Raw genomic sequence first — 6,139 nt, forward strand, 5'->3', positions numbered from 1 at the left:
AGACTGGGACTAGGAGTGGAACGCCAGCCGACATCCAAAAAGATTGTAAATTTCTCCAAGTATGTAACAAAAGCAATAATGCCTAAAGTTATCAGCACATCTTTCTAAGATTCAGGTTGTGTTCGACCTTGTTCGAACTAACACCTACTGGCCCTCGGCCATAATTAAATTCAGGTTATGTTCGAACTCAAACCTACTGGCCCTCGGCCATAATTAAATTCAGGTTATGTTCGACCTTGTTAGAACTAACACCTACTGGCCCTCGACCATAGTTAAATTCAGATTGTGTTCGACCTTGTTCGAATTAACACCTACTGGCCCTCGGTCGTAATTAAATTCAGGTTATGTTCGACCTTGTTCGAACTAACACCTACTAGCCCTTGGCCATAATTAAATCCAGGTTGTGTTCGACCTTGTTCATCCATAATGCGACCTTGTTCGAACTAATACCTACTGGCCCTTGGCCATAATTAAATTTAGGTTGTGTTCGACCTTGTTCGAACTAACACCTACTGGCCCTCGGACATAATTAAATTCAGGTTATGTTCGACCTTGTTCGAACAAACACCTACTCGCCCTCGGCCATAATTAAATTCAGGTTATGTTCGACCTTGTTCGAACTAACACCTACTGACCCTCACCCATAATTAAATTCAGGTTATGTTCGACCTCGTTCGAACTAACACCTACTAGCCCTCGGCCATAATTAAATCCAGGTTATGCTCGACCCAGTTCGAACTAACATCTACTGGACCTCGGCCACAACTAAATTCAGTCTATATCCGACCTAGTTCAAACTAGCATATACTGGCCCTCAGCCGCAGTTCTAACAAAAGGTCATGTTCGACCTCGCTCGAACAAATGCCTATCAACCTTTAGTCGTAACTCGCCATTAAGTGATCATGACCAATAAGAAAAAACCAAGGCAACCAAGCAACAGAATTAAAAAACATACAAATACAAAAACAAACCACGGGAAAATAAGCAGATGCAAAAAAACGAAGTTGGCATTTCATACTTGAAACATTTTTACAAAGGCTCATGAAGACGCCACCAACTACACACAAAAGTTAACAAAAAGGAGAAGAAGAAAAACTACTGGTCACCACCATCAGGGCCTTCCGCACCTTCACCGCCCTGTCTACCGACGTCCTCGCCACCTTGGTCACCCCCGCTTACACCACCCATACCGTCGGGATAAGCAGTATCATATCAAGCATCCTCTTCAAGACGGTCCACGACTTCATCATCTCCCTCTTCATCGCCCTCAGAAGTAGCGGGATCATACCCGCAAATGACTCGATCTTCACGGGCTTTAACACTGACATCCTCGAGAGCGGCCTCAGAAACGGATCCCGCCTTGTACAAATCTCGATATACATCCAATTGAGCTTCGGCGTGAATCCATTCCCAATACGACGCCCGAGGAATGTTGGGAAATTCCGAAGTATAGGAAGAAGAGGGTTGTGCAAGCAGTTGAGCCTTCTCAGCTTCCAATGCGACCACCTGACCACGAAGGAAGGCGTATCCTTCTCTAGCTCTCCGACCCTCCCCTCTAGTCGCTATTCCTTAGCTTTCACCGCGGACTGGTCGTTCTCCCGCTCAGTCTAAAGGGTGTTGTTCGCTAGCTCAAGTACCTACAATCTCCTCTAAGCGTCCACGCGGAAAGATTCCGCCTTCTCAAGCTCGCTCTGCTTCTCAGCAACTTCACCCATAAGGCCCTGCAACTGAAGACGACATTCTTCCAGTTGCCTATGCAGCTCAACCACTTGCGCTTGAAGATCACTACACTGCGTCTCCACGCCCTTGCTAACGTCAAGTTCCTCCTCCTTACTCCTCAACATCCCCTCAAGGACGCTGCACTTCTCGATTGACTTTACCAATTCATCATCTTTCTCCTTTAACTCTTCTCGAAAAGCCTGCATGTCGTACCCCTCATTAAGTCGCCGACAAAGTTCCTGATGCTTGCATCGGTACTCAAAGTATCTATTTTGCAATTGCATAAAAATTTCCCTATGCCTCTCCTCCCATCGGGCACTCTTGATCTCCATTATCATCGTCTGCGACCAGAAAAAGAAAAGAAATGAGTCAAAAGTAAAAGCAAGGGTAAAAAGAAGAGAAAACAGAATGCCAGAAACTCACTCTAAGGGAGAGACCAGCAATGCTCCTCAACAGAGCAACGTCGTCCAACTCTTTATGGGTCTCGCCCTCTATCCCAGAATAAAGTGGGTTGAGGTTGGGGACCACGTCCTTCGTGTTCTTTAACAAATCATGATTCATGGTGATCGTGATGGTCCTCGTAGACCCCTCCAACCTTATCTCAGGTTGGGTGAAACCTTACTCCATCATTCGAAGATTACCGGCATCAATATCCGAGCCGGTCTCATAGTCTTCCTTAGCAACACCTTTGCCCCTTTCGATGGTTGGCAAAGAAGTGTCATCAGCCGGTTGCGAAGTCGACGGCTCATCTTGCCGCAAAGTGTTTGAGACCCCGGTGGCCGGCCCTTCCGTCTCTATCATCTCGGGGGGAGGGGGAGACGCATCGACATCGGCTTCGTCTCCAATGACGATAGTCGCCATCTCACGCAGCGAAAAATTACCTTCTATCATGTCGGCGGTGTGGGCAACCCCGTCACTAGTATCCACATGCCTCCTCTTGCGAGGCATCAAATCTTCCTCGCCAAGTGCCGACTCCTCCTCGTCTTCATCTATGAGACGGTACAATCAAGAGGTCGAAGAAGGAGCAGACCGAGACGTACCAACAGGAGGAGCCGAGGCACGAGCAGTGGCAACAACGATCGAAGGAGGGACCGGGGCACGGGCCAAAGATGATACCGCAGAGGAAGGAGCGAAAGTAGAGTCCTTGACGTTCTTCCTCTTTCTGAATGCGGGGATGGGAGATCTCGATCACGTCTAAGACCTCCTGGCTGAAGTTAAGGAAAATGTAGAAGAGAGTGAATATCAGCCAAAGAGAACCCAAAACAGAAAATAGCCAAGAAGCTAATAATAAAGATAACTTGCCAGTCGGGGGAGGATGGGGGCCAACCCTTTTGACGAAGCCCGGCCACTCACGTATCCCCGTGATGTGAGGAAGAAACCGTCCTACCCAGTCAGAAATATCGTCGACCAAGGGAGGAGGCAAACACATAGCTACACAAAAAGAATGGAAGGTTAGAACCACAACCAAGCACGACGAGGAATTAGATACTTACAAACGAGGAAGTCGTGTACTTATGAGTACAATTCCAAACCTCAGGAAAACCCTCGACATTGGCCACCACGTCCTCAGTTCTGAAAAAGAAGAAGTTGAGCTAGGATTGACGGTTAGCCTTATTATCCATCTTCATCACTAAGCACTTGCCTCCTTGGTGGCGGATATTCAACAACGTCCCCCTGTAAAAGCTGGGAGCGAATAGGTGTGTCAAATGTCGGAGTGAGAATTCGACCCGGGCCAGCTCCGCAAACTTGGTGAGCATCCTCAAGAGTTTGTAAATATACGACGCAAGCTGAGCCGGGAAAACACTGTAATAGAGACAAAACTCCTCCGCCAACGGAAGAAGAGGAGGAGTGTAACCGACGTGGAATGGGTAGGCGTAGAAGGCGCAGTACCCAGGGCGGTGTACCTGCACCACATCCCACCCGGCAGGGATCATCTCGACATGGTTAGGGAGACCGTATTTTGCCTTAAGATCCATCAAATCAGCCTCCGTCATCGCCGATTTAAAAGTTTCGGGGGCGGCTTCAAGTAGTTTCGAGAAGTCAGACCTGATATCAGGATTACGGGAAACTATCTCCTCCACTGTTGGGAAGCTTCCGTCCTAGGTGGCCGCAGAAGCATCCTCCGCATGAGGGGGAAACACCATCACTAATGGGATCGCGTCGCTCCCCTCGCTGGACTCAGAAGGTACATTAGACATGTTTTCGGCGAATTAAGGGAAGGTAGTAAACAATAGAGGATTAAAAACTATAAAGATCACGGGAGTGAAGGGGAAAGATGCGCAACAATGGAAAAAGAAGAAGAGGATATATGGTTTCAATGCAGGAAGTCTGTAAAATTCGAGATTGCATCCTCACATCCCTATTTATAGAAATTCAGGTGTCAGAACCAAAAAATTGCCTCATCATTGCCTGGCATCGGAATCGAAGTGGCAGGACCAATCAGGAGTCCCACACAAAATGAAGCGACGCATCGGGAATATGCGTCATGATGACGCGTAAGGTCGTGACGTCATTTGGATTCATGGACAGCATAGCCCCAAAATTTGCGGCTCACGAACAAACGCGTTGCCAGTTTGCCTCAATCATCGCGACTCAATCAGCTCGTACAAACGTTCCAACTGCAATGAACATAATCCGCTCATCAAGCCCGCCTGAGGCCGGCCTCAATGAGCGGAGGGACTAATTGTATGGGTCAAAATCCGCTCTAGAATATTTGAAATAAGATAATACTAAGGAAAAGGTTCTTGAGCCGCCGTTAGTCGAGATGGATCAGGAAGCAGTAAAACTCATAGCCGAAGAGTCGACATGAGTCGTGGTCAAGGTGCCAATCATGGTCGAGGTCGAGCATCGTCGATGAAGCTGCAACGGCTAGTTTTTGAAATAGGGTGTTAAAGAGAATATTTTTATGGATATTCTCTCTACATGTACTATTAGGGTTTAATAGGGATATGCCTAATATAAATAGAAAAAAGAGAGAGAACTGAGGCGCGTGAGACTCAATTGTAAGAACTAACATTTTGAAAAAGATTCATTCTTCACTCAATACTAGACTTTACTTTTTATTAAGATTCTTGTCAGATCCGAGGAATTCTCAATCGTTTGAAGATCTATCGTTCAATCATTGTGAGGTGGAAGGTTCTTTTTGTTCCACCTCTTGCTGATTAAATTATTCCTCTTAATTACATGAGTGCAATTATATTATCATTTATTGAATATCATACATACTGTTGATGTTCTTGATAGTAAAAGACATTTATTACATAGAATCATTATTGTACTCATAAACGCCATTCAACTACCTTCTCTTATTTACAAGATATATGGATATTATTCTTAACTAAGATTAATCTATATTTAACTGAAATTAATTATTTGAACAAAAATTTACGTTTTTGGGTCAAAAAGTTATCAACGTCTTCTTCGTCAAAATATTTCTTCCATGTTTTGGAGCCAATATCTTTTGGCGATTTTTGAGGACTTCACAATAAAAAGGCTTAACATTACATGATCAGTTGTCAAAAAGACTATTGACATATCGACAAGTTCACCAATTATAAGTACTATCTATTATTTGCAAAATATTTAGTGGTGCTCCAAAAGTAATAAGGGTTTGCGCGCGCGGGGGGGGGGGGGAGGGTGGTGAAAAAACTAGTTTTTTTTCAAGAAAAAAGGGGTATGGAGGAATTTAAAAAGGATTTTAAATGACAAAAAATAGTGTTATCATAAATAAATTTATCGTTTGAATTCCAACAACATATATCATTATATTGTTACCTTCCATATTGACTTTACCATAGTATTATTTATTGTTGCTGTAACAACATACATTATTGTAGCATTAACTTCTATATTGACTTTACCATATGTGCTTATTGTTATTTTAATAATAAATTACTGAAATTCAATGACCATCCATCCCACCCCATATAAATAGCCATTTTTGGGTTTGAACTCCATAATAAGCATATTATTTATGTTTGGGTAAAATTTGAGATTCGATAATTCATTCAAGATTTATTTGTTTGCACTTAATAAATTTTTAAATTTTAATTATTTAGATTTTAGTCATTAAATATATTTATTTTTTTTGTCTAAATCTTAGTCATCATATCTCAATCGTTAAGTGCGTATGTTTTTCTTATTTCACAAATGGGTTTGAATAGATCTGAGCGATTAAGACCTATAATAAAGTATTAATATTATTAAGATACTATCATTTACTTTCACCGCAATTGTCACTATTACACCATTGTCAACAACCACCATCGACAATCACAATAACTATCACCCCTAATCACCGCCAATCACCACAGCCAACATGCACCACCACTAGCCACCATTTTAATCATCATCACTAATCACCATTATCACTCAACCACCAATTACTATCAACGATCACCACCATCAACTACCACTATAT

Source organism: Nicotiana tomentosiformis, chromosome 1, assembly GCF_000390325.3.
Source record: "Nicotiana tomentosiformis chromosome 1, ASM39032v3, whole genome shotgun sequence".
In the NCBI taxonomy this organism is placed as follows: Eukaryota; Viridiplantae; Streptophyta; class Magnoliopsida; order Solanales; family Solanaceae; genus Nicotiana; species Nicotiana tomentosiformis.